The sequence below is a fragment of the Prionailurus bengalensis genome, chromosome C2 (genome assembly GCF_016509475.1).
Source record: "Prionailurus bengalensis isolate Pbe53 chromosome C2, Fcat_Pben_1.1_paternal_pri, whole genome shotgun sequence".
In the NCBI taxonomy this organism is placed as follows: domain Eukaryota; kingdom Metazoa; phylum Chordata; class Mammalia; order Carnivora; family Felidae; genus Prionailurus; species Prionailurus bengalensis.
Window position 1 is genome coordinate 104,436,953 of NC_057350.1, and position 17,770 is coordinate 104,454,722.

At 40.8% G+C, this 17,770-nt stretch overlaps 1 protein-coding gene across 1 annotated transcript in view; it reads left to right on the forward strand.

Annotated features, from left to right (window-relative positions):
* The first annotated feature begins 832 nt into the window (after positions 1-832).
* SPTSSB (serine palmitoyltransferase small subunit B) overlaps positions 833-17,770 on the forward strand; it is a 29,320-nt gene continuing 12,382 nt past the window's right edge. The window contains exons 1-2 of the mRNA XM_043594979.1: positions 833-1,278; positions 11,490-11,585. The gene's annotated coding sequence lies outside the window, so the exon portion shown is untranslated. The remainder of the gene's footprint in view (positions 1,279-11,489; positions 11,586-17,770) is intronic.

Genomic DNA, 17,770 nt, shown 5'->3' on the forward strand with positions numbered 1-17,770 from the left:
TTTCGCCGGTCCCGCGCCTCCTCGGGAAGATAATTGAGAGCGGAGCGCGAGCGCTGGGCACGCGGGCCCCGGATCCGCGGGAGCCCGCGCCGCGCGTGTCTGCACCGGCGAGCCACCTCCCAAGCCCTCTTTCCCCAGTTTGATTTCCTGCCGCAGTCCGGGCCCACATTAATTCTCTTCACTTGTGAGTGAGCACACACAAGTTCCCCGGGCACGATCCTTCCATCTGTTTCCCCGGGGGAGTCCAGTTTTTCAACGATTAACCTCCCAGCCAAGGGGCGGAGGGAAGGTGGCGGGATGGAGGGAGCGGGGCGGGGAGAGGCGTTTTGCACGTTCAAAGGCACCAAAATTAGCTGCCGACGCTAAACGGGTTTACTTTCCTCGGTTTTTGACAAACAAATGCAGTGGGATGCCTGCTCGGCCGACTGCCGCCCGGCCCCGAGCCCTGGGCTCACTCCTCAGCCTGCTGCCGAGTTTCGCTCCGCAGTCCTGCGCGGCATCCGCCGAGCTTCGCCCCCTTGCCCAGGTCTGCAGATGGATGGATGCTGGGCAGGCTTCCTTCCCCTGGTCGGGTTAACGCCGGCTTAGGCTAAAGCCCCAAAGCTCCCACGTTGGGCCTCCTGTTTATCAGCCCGCCCCACCACCACTACCAAAGGACGTGCCCCTTTGGTAGTGTCGGGGCTCCCAGCCCAAGCGAGGGGGAGGACACCTCCCTATCCCCTCCTCCCCATCCGCGCGGCGGCTCGGGGTTTTACTGCAGCAGCCGGAGGTGACAGCGACGCCTTAGCCTCCTCCGTTGCTCTCAGAGCCCCGGCTTCCCCTGCATCCGGAAAGCGCCCCCTCCAGAGAGGCTGGTCCCCGGAGAAGTGCTAACGAGCTGCAGAAAACCAAATTTAAAAATGTAGAAGTCGCTGGGCTGCATTCCTCCGAGGACGAGCCTGATCGCCCAGGACTGAGAGTGGCAGCGTGTGGGAAGTTGGGACCGTAGAGCAAGGGGGGAGGGGAGTGGTGCAGCCGGCATTCTCTTCTGGAAGGAATCGCTGGGAGCAGTGCTGTTGGACACAAGTTTGCGTGGGAGTGTTTTCCTTTTGTCAATAATTAATCACCGGAATCAGCCTGGCAGAATTGGAGTTTTAGCAATAGTGCAGAGGGCGGGGCCGAACACCTAACTCCAGGACGCTCCGAACCACCCGGCGCAGTGGGAAGCTGGCAGCAGCTGGGGAGGAGCCAAAGCCTGGGTGCTCACCTAAGCCGCAGGGAGATACACCCAACCGGGAGGTAAGCATCTTCCAAAATATATGCTTGAACGCTAAAGCAGATTTAGTAAGATAGAATTCCTGCCTTTGCAGGGGAAAAATTAATCCTAGCTTTAATGCAATTTATCAGTTTATTATTTAACTGCATTAAAAAATTAAGGATTGAATGGGTTTTTCCATTTGCCTTGAACTGTGTTAGAAACTAAGAGGTTTCAACTCAACAGAAGCCAAACTTTATTACTGAAACTTTCCCAGCCAAAAGAAGAGAAAATTACTTTGTTAATTACTTTCAGGATTCATCTTTGTGTAGTTCAGTAACTGTTCAGGAAAATATCATTGGGAGATGCTTGGTTTCATTCTTAAATATTCTAGTTTTATGTTCTTATACAATACTTTTTTTGCCCATAAAGCTACTTTAGGCAGTAATACACACAAGCCAACTGGCCAAAAAGTGACGAATTTCCAATAAGGAATACATTTTAACGTTTTCTCACGATTATTAAGCAATACGTATTCTCTCAAAGATGCTGATGTGATTATTTATAACTAACCAGACTTCTAAACCCCAAGAGAAAGGAATAGTCAACTTCACCATGGAGGTGGGGGTGTGAGGAATAGGAAGAAAAGGGTTTTAGATATGAGCAGAGTCTCAACTAAAGTGATATTCAACTGGTTGGCGATTAATATATAGGAGATCAGCCCTTGATTCAATAAAGAATTTGAAGAATTATTAAATGTAAATCTTAGCCCTAAAACTACAAATAAATTCATCAGGGAAATTGGGAAAGTTGTTTTTCAAAAAGACATAGAGTGGTGTGGTAGTTCTTTTGAATTAATGAAGAAATGTATGGTCATTTTTGCCTATGAACTTTTCAGATTAATGCATAGAACTAATGAGGTTTTCATAACTTGATTTGCACATTGTAACTATTCCTATGCTTTTAAAAACAGGCATCATTTTGATAAATTTCAATGGCGGTGATGGCCTTCTACACAGATTACTAGAGCAACAATAAGCTCTCATCTGAAATGCACTATCACCCTCATTGTTCAAATATTTCCATTCAACTATTTAATAACAATAAATTAAAAGTGGTTTGTCAGACCAAATACATTTGGATACAAAGTTAAAAGTCAACCAGTCCTCAACTTCAATCACTTTTCTTAATCCACTGTTTATAAACTTGCAAAGACTTTTATAAAAACTGCCCTTCATAATTCTGTATCTACTATGTCAGCATAAACTATTTTACCACCAAGTATACAAGGTGAAACACTTTCTCTAAAAAATTATCCAAATGGAACTCAACTTCCAGAATGGTGTGTAAGGAGCTCCATGAACCCACTCCTTAGCAAAACATCAATTGGTAAAGAGTATACATCAGCAACTAGTTAGTCTCTAGAAATTGTCCTGAGGAAATATAACGGATGAAGAAAACTTTATTCAAGACAGTCTACTAAAATTCAGTAAGAGCAGCAAGAGTGTGAGGCATTTGAGCCACAACCCAGTCCCCGCCCACCTCCAGCTATGGGACCATGTTCCACTCTGGATGGGTGCCGCTGAGAACACAGGACTCCCTCTCAACTTGGATCCTAGTCTAGGGCTATGGTATATCCCTGAGAAAAGCAGGCTGCCGGCATCTTACCACCCCAGCTTTGTGTTCTAGACTGGAGCAGGCAAGAGGTCTGAGGCTCTTCCTCCAACTATCCCCGATTCTTAAGGCCTGTGAGGAAAAACCCAACATCTAAAAGACAAATAAGCCATTTAAAAATGGGCAAGGGAATTGAATAGACATTTCTCCAAAGAAGACGTACAAACAGCCAATCGACACGTGAAAAAGTGCTTACTATCAGTAGTCATTAGGGAAACGAAGATCAAAAGCATAAGATACCATTTCACGCCAACCAAAGTGCCATAATAAGAAACAAACAAACAAACAAAAAACAGATAATAACAGTTGTTGGAAAGGAGGTAGAGAAATTGGAATCATCATACACTGCTGGTGGGAATGTAAAATGGTGAGCTGCTATGGCAGGTAGTTTGGTAGCTCCTCAGAAAGTTCAACATAGAGTAACCATATAATCCAGCCCCATTCCACTTTTAGCTGTATATCCAAGAGAATTAGAATGTGTGTCCACGTAAGAACGTATACACAAATGTTTGCAGCACCATGACTCAAAATAGCCCAAAATGAAAACAATCTAAGTGTTCATTGACTGAAAAATGGATAAAGTATGGTACAGAATGGAACAACGGAATATTATCCAGCAATAAAAAGGAATGAAGTACTGATACTTGTTACAGCATGGGTGAACATTGAAAAGATTACGCTAAGTGGAAGAAGACCATATATTGTATGATTCCATCTGTGTTCCATATCCACAATAGGCAATCCTGTAGCCAGAAAGAAAGGGTGGAATTGGAAAAGAATAGAGGACAACTGGGGCGCCTGGGTGGCTCAATTGGTTAAGTGTCCGACTTCGGCTCAGGTCATGATCTCGCAGTTTGTGAGTTCAAGCCCTGTGTCAGGCTCTGTGCTGACAGCTTTCTCAGAGCCTGGAGGCTGCTCTGGATTCTGTCTCCCTTTCTCTCTGCCCCTCCCCCGCTTACACCCTGTCTCTGTCTCTCTCAAAAATAAATAAACATTAAAAAAATTTTTTTTAAAGAATAGGGGACAGCTGCTAAAGGATACAGGTATCTTGTTGGGGTGATGAAAATGGTCTAAAATTGACTGGTGATGTTTATATAACTGTGAGCATACTAAAAACCATTGAATTATATACATTAAATGGGTGAATTACATGTTAATAAGACTTTTTTTTTTTAATAAACTAGCCAAGATATTAAAAGAACAGATGGATTTAGAATTTGGACTTCATGAATCCCCACGTACCAGTAGATGTATAGTTTATATGAGGCTTTCTCCCAAGGACCACACTGAAATAGATGACATAATTAAGAGTGGCACAGGTGTTACACGGCTATGTGATTTGCATATGTTTGCAAACCCACCAAGCTTTCCTCTGTTTAGAAATAAGTCAAATGTCATTAAGGCAGGCCTAGAGAGAATTGGCTTGCAAATCCCCTACCTTTTTGGACTCACCAACCTACTCTATTAATTTAAGCCCAGTGAAGCCAGTTGTTCCTCCCACTTCTAGATAAATCTAGTCCTTTATCAGTTCTTCAGGCCACTTATTGAAAGAGGCCACACTAAGTGAGAGGAGGTTACTAAATCTCAGTCAAAAGTGAACTTTGTTACTCAGATTAGCCCAGCCTCGCTTACACTAGATTGGGCCCGGAAGTAGGAGTCTTGGGAGGAAAGGATGAGCTGGGGCAGCCACTAGGGACCTCAAAGCACACTGACATGTCACTGCTGGGAAGCATCTCCTGTGATTGGGACAGTCTCAAATACAGGAGAAGCTCTCAAATAATTAATGGACTGCCTGATCTGGTCCTAAGAACCATGGAATTGGATGACAGTGTTTTGTCCAGAAATAAGAATATAAAATTGGTGAGTCTGAGTTTCGTGTGGCTGGTAAGCAGCACCTCAACTTGCTGCTAGAAACAGTTATAAGTACACTCAGACAAACCACACACTTACCCTTAGCTGTAGGGACTCAAGTAAGTCTGCCTGCTTCAGGAAAACTCAAGATTTTCCGTTCTCACCAGCACAGACTGATCCTTCCATGTATGTTTTTTTTTTTTTAACTTTTTTAAGTGTTTATTTATTTGAGAGAGAGAGAGTGCGCATGCACAGGAGACGGGCAGAGAGAGAAGGAAACAGAGAATCCTAAGTAGGCTTCGCCCTGTCAGTGCACAGCCTGACACAGGGCTCGATCTCATGAAACATGAGATCATGACCTGAGCTGAAATCAAAAGTCAGACGCTTAACCACATGAGCCACCCAGGCGCCCCATGCCATGTATGTTTAGAAGAGCCTATCATGCTGATAAAAATGGGTTCTATGTGACTTTTGACCATCAAAGTTTTGTAGAGGTCCTTTTGTCATATTTTAGCCAATTAGAATTAAAAAAAAAATTTTTTTTAATGTTTATTTGCTTCTGAGAAACAGAGAGAGACAGAGCATGCGCAGGGGAGGAGGAAAGAGAGAGAGGGAGACACAGAATCCAAAGCAGGCTCCAGGCTCTGAGGTGTCAGCACAGAGCCCAACGCAGGGCTCAAACTCACGAACCATGAGATCATGACCTGAGCTGAAGTCAGACGCTTAACTGACTGAGCCACCCAGGCACCCTGCCAATTAGAAGATTTATATAAAATAATTGTAATTGTAAATGTCCAACCAGTTGTCTATAAATTAAATATATGTAAAAAAAAAACCCTTGATCACAGTTATTATTTATTAATATTACTTTGATCAGGATTAATAATTCATTTATCCAACAGATATTTATCGTGCACCTATCCTGTGCCAGAACAACTCTAGGCCCTGAATGAGTAATAAACTAAGCTCCCTTGAGGAGCTTAAATTCTAGAGGGGACATCAGCCATTTAAAGAATTATTTAAAAATAATAATTATTATAATAAGTGAATTTTATAGCATATGAGCGGAGAAAAGGGCTCTGGAGAAAAATTAACCAGGGAAGGGAATGAGGTGCAGTTTTAAACTGTGGCATCAAGCTAGGAAGTAAAATTATATAATTAGATAACATAAAGATTGTGTACAAACTTGGCCACATGTCTCTGAGATAGACCATGAAGATTCCCCCTGGGAGTCTTGGTTTCCCCTTCCCATCAGCATTATTTTGCTACCTTAGATTTGCTGCTGTTTCGATAAGGAAAATATTAGCCTCAACAAATTCCAAGCAGGTACAAGGAAGACATAGCTAATACCTGCTCTAAAGAACTATAACCTAAATAAAACACCGCCTTATGATAACAAAAATTCTCGTTGAAGGAAATCATTAGCCCGGGCTTTCGGTTTTCTTTTGCCTTTCTCTTTTGCTTTGCCCTGGATTCTTGTAGTCTGCCAGAGGACTGTGTGGTAAATAATTAAGAACTGCTCTCCCAAAGTTAACATCTTTTTGAAGAGTGAGAGGGTAGGGGAGAGGTTGAGGGGAAGAAAATTTTCAGGCCAACTTGGAAAGGTGAAAGGAGAACAGATCTTTCAAAATTAGAGAACAGAGCATGGAATCCCACAGATCACTTGATAAAAGGTGGGGGAAAGTAACCAGAGTGTCCACTTAGCTGGACTGTCCCAGAATCTCTACTCAAGTCACCTGTTTTAAAAGATACCTGAGGACACATTGTTCACTAAAATACAATGGGTGTGGCAGCTTTCCTGGAATAGAGCTTTTGGAAAATGGCTTAAAAGAGAGCAGGAACTTGATTTTTTTTTAAGTCAAAAAAAGAGCATTTATTTCAGGCTTACAGGAGAAGAATTTAAGCATGTTCAGAGTCAAGTTAGAAATAAGTCAAAAGAAACCCTGTTGGGGTGCATGGGTGGTTCAGTCGGTTGAATGGCCAACTCTTGATTTCAGCTCAGGTCATGATCCCCGGGTCTCAAGCCCCAAGTCGGGCTCCTTGCTGACCATGGAGTCTGCTTCATCCCTCTCCCTCTGCCCCTCTCCCTCACTTGCACGCTCTCTCTCTGTAGAAAGTGGCCAGAGGAGAGTGACCGTGTCAGTCTTATTCATAGTTTATATCTCCAGCATACTCTTGATGAACAGTTGATTGGATGGACGGATATGTAGATTAATGATCTGCCAGGTTAAGATCAAAGGTGTTTGCACAAAGAGACAGTATAGCAAGAGTGGTTAAGAGTTGTGTTCTCTACATTAGTTGTGAGACTTTGCACCAGCTTTTAAATTTCCCAGTGTCTCAGTTTCCTCATTTGTGAAACAGTTATAGAAATAGTGCCTCCATTATAGTGTTATTAGGCGGACTACATAAGGCAATACATATAAAGTGGTTAGCAAAGTTCTGGGACATAAGTTGTTCAATAAATACTCTCTGCGATTGTTACCAAAATAGAATGGTAGTTTCCTGAGTGACAGTTTGCTATTTAAACATTGCATCCCTGCCTTTTCAGCTCCATTAGAAGATCAAAGGTTGTCAAGTAGGAATTCCAAGCTAATGTGATCATTTTGAGTTCCAGATCTCTGAAAAGATACAAAAGAGAATTTGGGAATTAATAGAAGTAGAATATTGAACAAATAAATTAAAAGGACTAGCAGAAGAAAGAAGGAAACAAGCTCAAAATGTTACTTCCATGGCAATTTTTCTGGAGCAATACTAACTCTACTGTCCTCACACCCAGACCTCTTCTTTAGGTGACCAAAGTGCCAGCTCATCCCTGTTCTGCAACATGCTTGTGCCTCATAGAATGTCATGCCCCACAGGCATCAATAAATGTTTGCTCATGCAGAAGAAAGAAAAGTGAAAACAAAATTTGAAGTTGAGTCTTATCTAAACCTAGAGAATGTGGGGTACCTGGGTGGCTCAATTGGTTAAGCATCTGTCTTCGGCTTAGATCATGATCTCACAGTTCGTGGGTTCAAGCCCCGCATCAGGCTCTGTGCTGATAGCTCAGAGCGTGGAGCCTGCTTCTGATTCTGCATCTCCCTCTCTCCCCCCCTCCCCAGCTTGTGCTCACTCATGCTCTCTATCAGAAATAATAAGTGAATAACTTTTAAAAAATAAATAAATAAACCTAAAGAGTGGTATAGTATCTTTTTCATTTCTTTTGAAAATCGAATAATCCGCTTTTTGTGTGAGATCTTTAGTCAGAATTATCATAGTATCTCCTCATAGACAGTTCCCTCTTACCTTCTAACTGAGGCCAAAGGCCGGCCTATGACCAGCCTATGGAAACCCAGTGTCTTTACTGCCTCCTTCTACTTCTGTCAGAGAGAATTCACACGGTCTCTTTCCTAACCATGGAGGAATGTCATGTTTTTCTTCTTCTGTTAAGAATAGTAAACTGCTTGCCCCTTATCAACTGGGGAGCCATTTTTAAGTAAAATCAGCTTAGAATTGCTTTATTGATGGAAAAAAATAGGCATAGAAAGAATACATAACTGACCCAAATACTTCAGTTACCAACTCTTTATTCCTCGAGGTTGCAGATACTTTGCTCCACAAGGGAGATCTTGGTCCTTAAATTTTTAATAAGATATTTTATTGACTAAAATTTTAAACAAAGAAAATAAATCAATCAGGTTGCCCTAGTTCTGGTTTCGAAGGGCAGGAAAATCAGGTTATAATTTAGGACAAAGGAGTTGTTCCACAGGTTTCCTCCATTTAGGAGAAAACAAACATTGATGCAAACACAAAAGAGGTGATATGGTACCCCTGTGAACTTCCGGAGTGAAGTCTTTCTCCTAGACTCATGGGAGTCACCATTTGACCCACCTAGCTCGTATGTCTCTGAAGGGTCCAGTAGAGTCACTTGAAAGGAATCTCTTCGGACTGGAAATAAGATACATGTAGAAAGTAAGAGGAACAGGTAATAAATGTGATAAAAGTTATTCTCTCTGAGCCCTTACTCTCTGAGCTCCCTGAAGCATCATCCTTTACCAATGTTGTGTTTGTTGTATCACCTTCACAGCAACGCAGAGATAATCATCTTTGTGCTACTGACAACCTAACCGATGTTCCCAGAGGTTAAACAACATTCTGAATATCGCACAATAGCAAACTCCAGTTTGCCAATTTCAAAACCCACACTTCTGTTATGGCAAAAAAACAATTTAATGAAGCAAATCATTCTCTAGTGGGATATTGAATTCTGTTGTAGAAATAAGATCTTAGATTTGATGAAATCTTAGTAATTTCTTCTTAAAACCTTCCTGCTGATTGGTAACAACCCTCAGAAGGTGTGGTTCAGTCTCTGCTTGAACAGTTTCCCTAATGGAAATCTCACTCCTTCAACCAGGCAATCGTTTCCCCTTTAGATAGCTCTTATTGTTTAAAGTTTTTCCTGAGATTCACCTCTGAAAACAATAAAACAATTCCAAACCTTCACCTCCGTGATAGCCTGTAACACATTTAAAACACAAGTTTCTCTCTCCAAATCTTCTCTCAATGTTGCCCTTGAAAACCTTCCAGACGTTCTCTATCTAACTTTCTTTGGCTGTGCTCAACCTGCCGCAGTAACCACTCATACCAGCTGGAAAAAAGATGCTAATCAAAGCAAAGAGTTGCAGCCCCCTCTTGTCATCCATGGCACACTTCTGTACTTCTGTCGATACAGAAGAATATTGGCACTGCAGTCTGAATGTATCCCCCCAAAATCCATGTTGAGTCAGAACCCCCAAAGTGATTAGGAGGTAGGGGCCCTTCAGAGGTGCTAAGGTCATAAGAATGGAGCCCCCTCATGAATGGGATTACTGATCATATAAAAGAGGCTCCAGAGAGATCTCTTGCCCCTTCCACTATGTAAGGACATGTTAGAAAGTGCCAGCTATGAACCGGGAAGAGGGCCTTCATCAGAAAGACAGTGATGCTGGCACCTTGATCTTGGACTCAGTCTCCAGAACTATAAGAAATAAATCACTATTGTTTATAAGCTACCCAGATTGTGGCATTCTATAAAAGCCCAAATGGACTGAGACAATTAGATCACTTTTATTTGCCAACCTTTCCACAACACTAATGGCTCATAATGAACTTGAAGTCAATTTAAATTCTTTAGTGTTTTTTACTTGAACTGATCATAGGCCACATTTCCCTCCATCCTACCCTTGGACAAGTAACTATTTTTTTCAGGTTTTTTTTTTAAGTTTATTTATTTATTTTGAGAGCAAGAACTCCTGTACATGAGCAGGGGGAGGAGGCAGAGAGAGAAGAGAGAGAGAATCCCCAGCAGGCTCTGAACTGTCAGCATGGAGACTGACATGGGGCTTGATCCCACGAACTGTGAGATCATGATCTGAGCTGAAAGCAAGAATCAGATGCTTAACTGACTGAGCCACCCAGGTACCCCCAACTGACTTTTCGAACTGAAGAACACGACTTTATATTTCCCCCAAAGTTTGACCATACTTGGAACTCTGTAATCTGCTGTATTTTACAACTCCACCCCATAACTTGAACTTATCTGCAAATTGTTTTTTTCTTCCTTTCTTTCTCTCTCTCTCTTTCTTTCTTTTGCTTTCTTGCTTTCATGTCTATTTATTTTTGGGAGACAGACAGAGCACGAGTGGGGGAGGGGGGGGAGAGAGAGAGAGAGAGAGAGAGAGAGAGAGAGAGAGAGAATCCCAAGCAGGCTCCAGGCTCTAAGCTGTCAGCATAGAGCCCAACATAGGGCTGGAACTCCAAATTTATGTTACTTTAGCAATTATGAAGCTCTTTCACAAACATTTCATATGATTCTTACAACTACCCTGTAAATGAGATACTTTTGTCATTCTATATGTGAGGACAAAGATTCAGAAAGACTGTCTGACTTGCCAAATGTGACACAGCTAATAAATAAGAAATTAAGAAACAAGCCTTAGGCCTTCTGACTCTGTTTCCAGTGACTTTTCAAAACCTGATTTTAAATACAATAATTAACTTCACCTCTTTCCTTTTTCTACAACCTCCCTGCCCCCCACATGGATATCAACAGAGACTAATTAAAATCAAAAAACATTCTCTACAAACAAAATCTCGCTCAGAAACCCACTACATAAAGCAGATTACAAGCTGGTTGCTCTGATAGAAGAGAGGTATAAGCCTCTTAGCCTCTAACTCTGTCCCAGTTGGGACCTCCCCTAAACCCTACTATGGGTGGTAATGTGGCACCTTATAGTCCTCCAAGTACATTCAGATGTCACTAGCCAATGGCATGTTCTCAAACTGTAACCTTCTCTAAGAATAATTTTTAAAGTATGGCTAACTTTTCATGCCTTGTTTTTATAATACAATCTAGAATTTTGTGGGAAATCATTTAGCAGGATGGAACAGAATTGTTTTGACATGGAACAGAATTGTCTTATTTATTTATTTTTAGATTTTATTCATTTTTTTAAATTATTTTAAAGAGAGAGAGAGCATGCGCATGTGGAGGAGAGGGGCAGAGGGAGGGAGAGAGAAAATCTCAAGCAGGCTCCATGCTCAGCGCAGAGCCTTTTGCAGGGCTTGACCCCATGACCCTGGGATCATGAACTGAGGCAAAATTAAGAGTTGGACACACAACTAACTGAGCCACCCAGGCACACCAACATGGAACAGAATTGTTTTAAAGTTTGAAGGCAACTTTGGGTTAATTCCCATCTTTATTTCACAGATGAAGAAACAGCAACCCAGAGAAGAGAAGTAACCCACACAGGATCATTCCACAGAGGCACAAGGGCAAGAACCCAATCTGGACCCTCCCTGGCAGGTAAATTCTTCCCATTAGAGCATGGAATCGCCCTTTTAGAAATCTGACCCTTTTGAAACAATATGACATCTTTAATAACATGGAGCTTCTGGTTCTCACATAAGCAACCAACAAACATTTATTATACACTTGACATTACAATGGCATTTAAGATAATATAAAGGAATAAAATGTGGCAATTAGCTTTAGTAATGAGGCCTTGAAGCAGCCGTTCTCAGCTTACAGATATCAAGGCCCCTTTGAAGTGTAGGTAGAAAATGTTTATGCAAAATTTGCAAACATTTTAAGGGGTTTATAGATGCACCCCACCACCGAGTGCTTAACCTCCAGGTGAGGAACCTCTCGCCAGCTCAGTACAAGTGCCAGGGTCAGGACTGTATAGCTCCAACTACTTTCTTATTTATGGGTCTGCTGGTTAAAGGCTGCTTCTGTTTCAGTATCCTTCATCTTTTATTTAAATGGAGCCGCATCCCATCCTGAAGACCTTTGATACAAGAGAGGAGTAAATGTCTTAGTATCTAATTAACTAGATGGGACAAATTGAGAAATATAAAATGAAAACATTTTCTTTCCAAAATGTTAACTGTGAAAGTGAGGATGATCCGTGCTTATAATAGGACATTCATTTCCCTTCTGTTTCTTTAATTTTTAAGAAAGTAAGAAAAGAAAAATAAACCTAGATTTCGACTAGTTGCCTGGCCACTTTTATGAAATCTATGGTAAACAGGAAAAAGAGTAGGGGTGGGGACAAAAAGAAATAGATTTATCTTCTAAATTGATTGTTTCTTAATCCTTCCCTTTGCCATAATGTTTTCAGAGATTGGTGATCCTGAAATGGTTGGCCACAATTTCTTCATTTCAAAATAATTTGGGAAGTTCCAATATTACTTTAAAGTTATTGATAATGAGAACTGAGGGTCGATGGGGGGTGGGAGGGAGGGGAGGGTGGGTGATGGGCATTGAGGAGGGCACCTTTTGGGATGAGCACTGGGTGTTGTATGGAAACCAATTTGTCAATAAATTTCATATAAAAAAAATAAAGTTATTGATAATGAGGCCTGATTTCAAAATTCAAAAAACACTCCTTGGACATTAGCATGTGCAGAGCGTTGTCACAGGAAGCAAGTGCAGTGTGACAGAAAGACCACTTTGGAGTGAGAGAATCCTAGGACTGAATCCCATTGTCATTTCCTCTTGGCTTTAGACCATGAGCAAGGTACAAAAAGATAACGAACTTCAGTTTTCTTTTTTTTTCTTTTTTTTTTTTTAACGTTTATTTATTTTTGAGAGACAGGGAGAGACAGAGAACAAGCAGGGGAGGAACAGAGAGAGAGGGAGACCCAGAATCTGAAGCAGGCTCCAGGCTCTGACCTGTCAGTACAGAGCCTGACGCGGGGCTCAAACCCATGAACGGTGCCATCATGACCTGACCCGAAGTCAGTTGCTTAACCGACTGAGCCACCCAGGCACCCCTCAGTTTTTATATCTTTAAAATGAGGTGATATATTTTTTATCTCCTTTTGGCAGCCACACCAGAACTGAATAAATGTACTAGAGAAGAATCTCTCTAAAAGTGGCCTCTAATGTGATAACTGATAAAGTTCAGATGATTTGTCTTACAGATGAGCTCATTCTCTTTTCATCTATGCCTGGTGTCCATAGCTAAGGCTATGATTAGTAGGATTAGTATAGTGTATAGTGTGTAGAATATACTGTGTAGTCTAGTGTGTAGTAATCTTAACAGTTAATGTTCATTTAGCCCTTCTTATGTATTATTCTAATACCTTACACATTTCATCTAATACCTTACACGTTACATGATGTTCTATTATGATTTCTAATTTCCAGTTGAGGAAACTGAGTTGGAGTGGGTAACTTAGCCAGGATCAAAGCCAGACATGATCCAGAGCCAGAGCTCCATACTCACCACACTGCCTCTCAGTAAGATTCTCACCCAGCTCCCCGTGTGGTCACTGTGAGACTTTTGCCCTCAGTTTCTTCATCCTTCATCACTTAAGTTAAGCATCGAGCCAGTGCCTGCTGCAGTGGTACTTAATAAATGTTTCTGTTCCCTGAAGAGAGTTCCACATTATAAAATTCTAGGGTTTTTAAAGAGCTCTTAATTTGTTTCCCAGGGCTGTAGTAACAAAGTACTACAACGTTGGTGGCTTAAAATAAGAGAAATGTATTCTCTGATAGCTCTGGAGGCTAGGAGTCTGAAATCAATGTGTCAGCAGAGCCACACTCCCTCCAACGGCTTTAGGGAACATTTTTCCTCTGTACCTCCCTTGCTGGAATTTTAGCTACAAAGACCCTTTTCCCAAATAAGATCACATTCACAAGTTCCAAGATGTGGACATATCTTTTTGGGGATCCACCACTCTTAGGGGATTCCCTCTGGTATTCTTGACCAACAAGCCCTCATTTATACAAAGAGGGAAAAGAACATTTCATCTCACCCAGTTTAGGTGTATAGTTAAATTGGTTATAAAATCTGCCAGTTGAAAATATTTTTCTTAATGTACCCACTTGCCGCTAACCTTCTCACATTTACTTGAACATCAGCAAAGTTCTTAGGAAACAAATAAGTGTTACCCATTTAAAAGAACAAGCGTGGAGCTCAGCGCTTCTCCACTTTTCACTGGAATCACACAAGGCATCCATGCACCTGGAGAATAAAGCCAGCAATAATATGTCCACATACTAGGAGAATGAGAAATCCGCTTGGCTCAATTGTCAACGAGAATTTTTTCTTTTAGTATGTCATTTAAGTAACTCAATTCTAAGTACAAGATCATAAGATCTAATTAGAGTAATTTAATTTACTAAAAGCAACAACATTTTTTGACATAACTCTATAACCACCTGCCTTTCCTTTCTCTCCTTCTCATTTTACCCCTCCAATTCCTATCCCAGAAACTAGCTGACCTAGAATCCCAACCAACTCAGTAGGGAAATGCCCCTGGATCTGGGGGTTGGCAGAGAAGATAGCTCAACAATGCTATGTCAATCTCCATGACCCTTGGAGTCAGCCTGGCTTTCCACTCATTTGCCTAAAAGCGGTAATAACTGAGACACGGAAGTAGCTCAGTTGAGGGCAGTGAAAAGGCAGCAGACCATATTACTACTGTCACAAAAATTACACCTGTGGAAATTCAGTGTTAGTGGTCACCAAAATAAGAAAAATACCGAACTCATCACCAGGAGCATTCCAGACAGTATGATAAGAAGTAAAAAATAAGCCAGAAGAATGAGAAGGAGGAGGAAGCAGAGGAGGAAGAACAGAAAAATAAACAAAAACAAAGTTTTATGAGCAAATATTCAGTGTTATCAAAAAAAATAAATAAATTTGCAAAGAAAACTACAGTTAGGAAACACTGTCGGAAGTATCTTGGTTGCCCAGCTGCCTATGCAAACAGATTTCCTTTGACAGAACTCTGGGAGCAAGTGCTCAGCAGGTATGATTTTGACACATCAGTATTGCAGTAACTCGCCTTCTTTGGCCTCAAATTGTTCCTTGGAAATAAGCTTTCTGTTTCTGATGAAACATCAATTATAATGAGGATAGGTGGGGATGGATAAAGGCTTCATGGTCAGACTTCTAGCTCCTAAGAAAACAGAGTCCTTTGAAACAAACAGTAAGCAAGTAGTTCCTTTACCAAATTGTGGGTTTTATGGCTAAGAGCTGGGGAAGAAAAGAGAAAGGCAGAACAGTTATGATGTGCATGGAACACAGTTGCCTAGAAAGGGGTTTATAATGATAGTAGAAAAGTTTCAATCAAACAATTTAACCACTTTTCCACTCTTACTCCTTTGTAAGTGCTCATTGTCAAAAACGAATCAGCATATCATAATTACAGTTCCTACAAGTACTATATTCTGTATATTGTATGCCTAATTTCACTGATGCCAAGAATACACCTAAATATGTCAATCCTCCTCTCAGAAGCTTCTTTGTAGTTTGGCAGTTCCCAATTTTCCTCTTAAACCCTGCAAGTCAAGAAAAAGGGAACCCCGTTGGGACCTTGCAATTATTATTTGAAGACATCTGGGGTTATTCACTTACTCAGCTTTGGATAGTACATCTATGTGATTTTGCTCAACTTGTCATGCCCCACTATGAATGGAGAACCTCAATGACTTTTAATGACAAAAAACATATATTGTTCAGACTGTTTCCAAGTGTATTTTTAAATTTCAGTTCTCCATAATGTTTAGAGTTATTCATTCACATTTAAAATTTTTTAAGTTTCTTTTTGGTGGGGGAGAGACAGAGAGAGAGAGGGAGAGAAAGAATCCTAAGCATGCTCCACACTTCAGTACAGACCCTGACACAGGGCTCAAGCTCATGAACCATGAGATCATGACCTGAGCCAAAACCAAGAGTCAGAAACTCAACAAAATGAGCCATCCAGGTGCCCCTGACATTTAAAATTAGTTGCAATAAGATACACTACACGTAACATAAAAATTTACTATCTTAACTATTTTTAAATGTACAGCTCAGTAGTGTTAGGTATATTTGCATTGCTGTGCAACCAGTTTCTGAAATGTTTTCATCTTGCAAAACTGAACATAACCATACCCATTGAACAACTCTGTTTCCCCCTTCCTCTAGCCCCTGGTAAGACCACCATTCTACTTTGTTTCTATGAGTTTGACTACTTTAGATATCTTCTATATGAGAAATTATACAACATTTGTCTTGCTGTGACTGGCTTATTTCACTTGGCATAATGTCCTCAAGTTTCATCCATGTGGTAGCATGTGCCAGAATTTCCTTACTTTTTAGGGATGAATAATATTCCATTATACGTATATACTGCATTTTATTCATCCATTAATCTGCCAGTGGACATTTGAGTTGCTTCTACCTTTTGGCTCTTGCGAATAATATGGGTGTACATTTAATGACTTAATTATTTTTAATGACTTTAAGGCCACTGTTTGTGTGGCAACTCTGTTTACTTTTTACCTCTGAAAACAACTTGGCAGACCTTGGGAATAGTATCTTCAGAAGGAAAGGGCCACCCAAAAAACTATAGTCTTTCCTCTTTCCTTCTTTATAGGATAACAGGGTTTCTTCTTTAATAAAATAGTAATACAGAGGTTCATCTTAAGAAATGACATTATAGTTAAAAACTTGGCTTAGAAGCCCTACTCTCCACTCCAGTATTGGCAGAAATAAATAGGCATACTTGCTCTTTTTCTTTTTGTTATTATTTATTTTTTAATGTTTATTTATTTTTGAGAGGGGAGGGGAGGGAGAGAGAGAGGGAGAGAAAGAGAATCCCAGGCAGGCTCCATGCTGTCAGTGCAGAGCCCAACGTGGGGCTCAATCCCATGAACCATGAGATCATGACCTGAGCCAAAACCAGGAGTCAGACATTTAACCAATTAACCCACCCAGGTGCCCCACTTGCTCTTTTTCTATATGAGTAAATGAAAGAACAGGAATAAGACAAGATATATCATCTCCCCTAGTACAAATTTCTCTTCTTATTGATCTACTCAACATTAATGTACTTCCTGCTCTTTTTAAGTTTTGAAATATTTATCTTCTTTTTGATAGCTACTATCTTCATTTTGATAAAATGAATAGTTTATTTCTTAAATTATTTTGAAATTTTCTGTTAAAGTCAAATTCCAAATTTTCTTTCCCAGGCAGATGTCCTTAATTCACAAATCCCTCTGGAATCTGTCAGCAAATGCCAAACAACAAGGATTACTTTGAAATTACAGTTACTCAATACATGCCATGCTGCCCAGTGGTCTCAGTTGAGAGTTGGACTGGAAACACATGTTTTCTATTGTTCTGCTTTTATTTAGTGTCAGTTAAATTTGGAGGTAATAAAGTTGGTCCAGAGAGCCACAAAAACACTCTGCTTTTGTGTATGATTCAAACCAACACTGTACCAACAACAACTTGGCTAAACTGTTAGTGAGACTTTTTCCTTTTAGTACTATTTCAGTAACTCACTTCTAAGTACGAGAGTAGAAAACTTAGAGTAACTTTTGCCCAAAGCGGTAACATCCTTTGACTTATAATTGTTTGTTTCTTCCTCTCTGAGGAATCTAGAGAATTGTCCAAATCCATCACTTCTGGTCTGACTTCCAATATTAACCCTGGTATCAGCATAAAGAATTGGTTGCCAAAGGACGGCTGGAGCGTATTCTAAGATGGA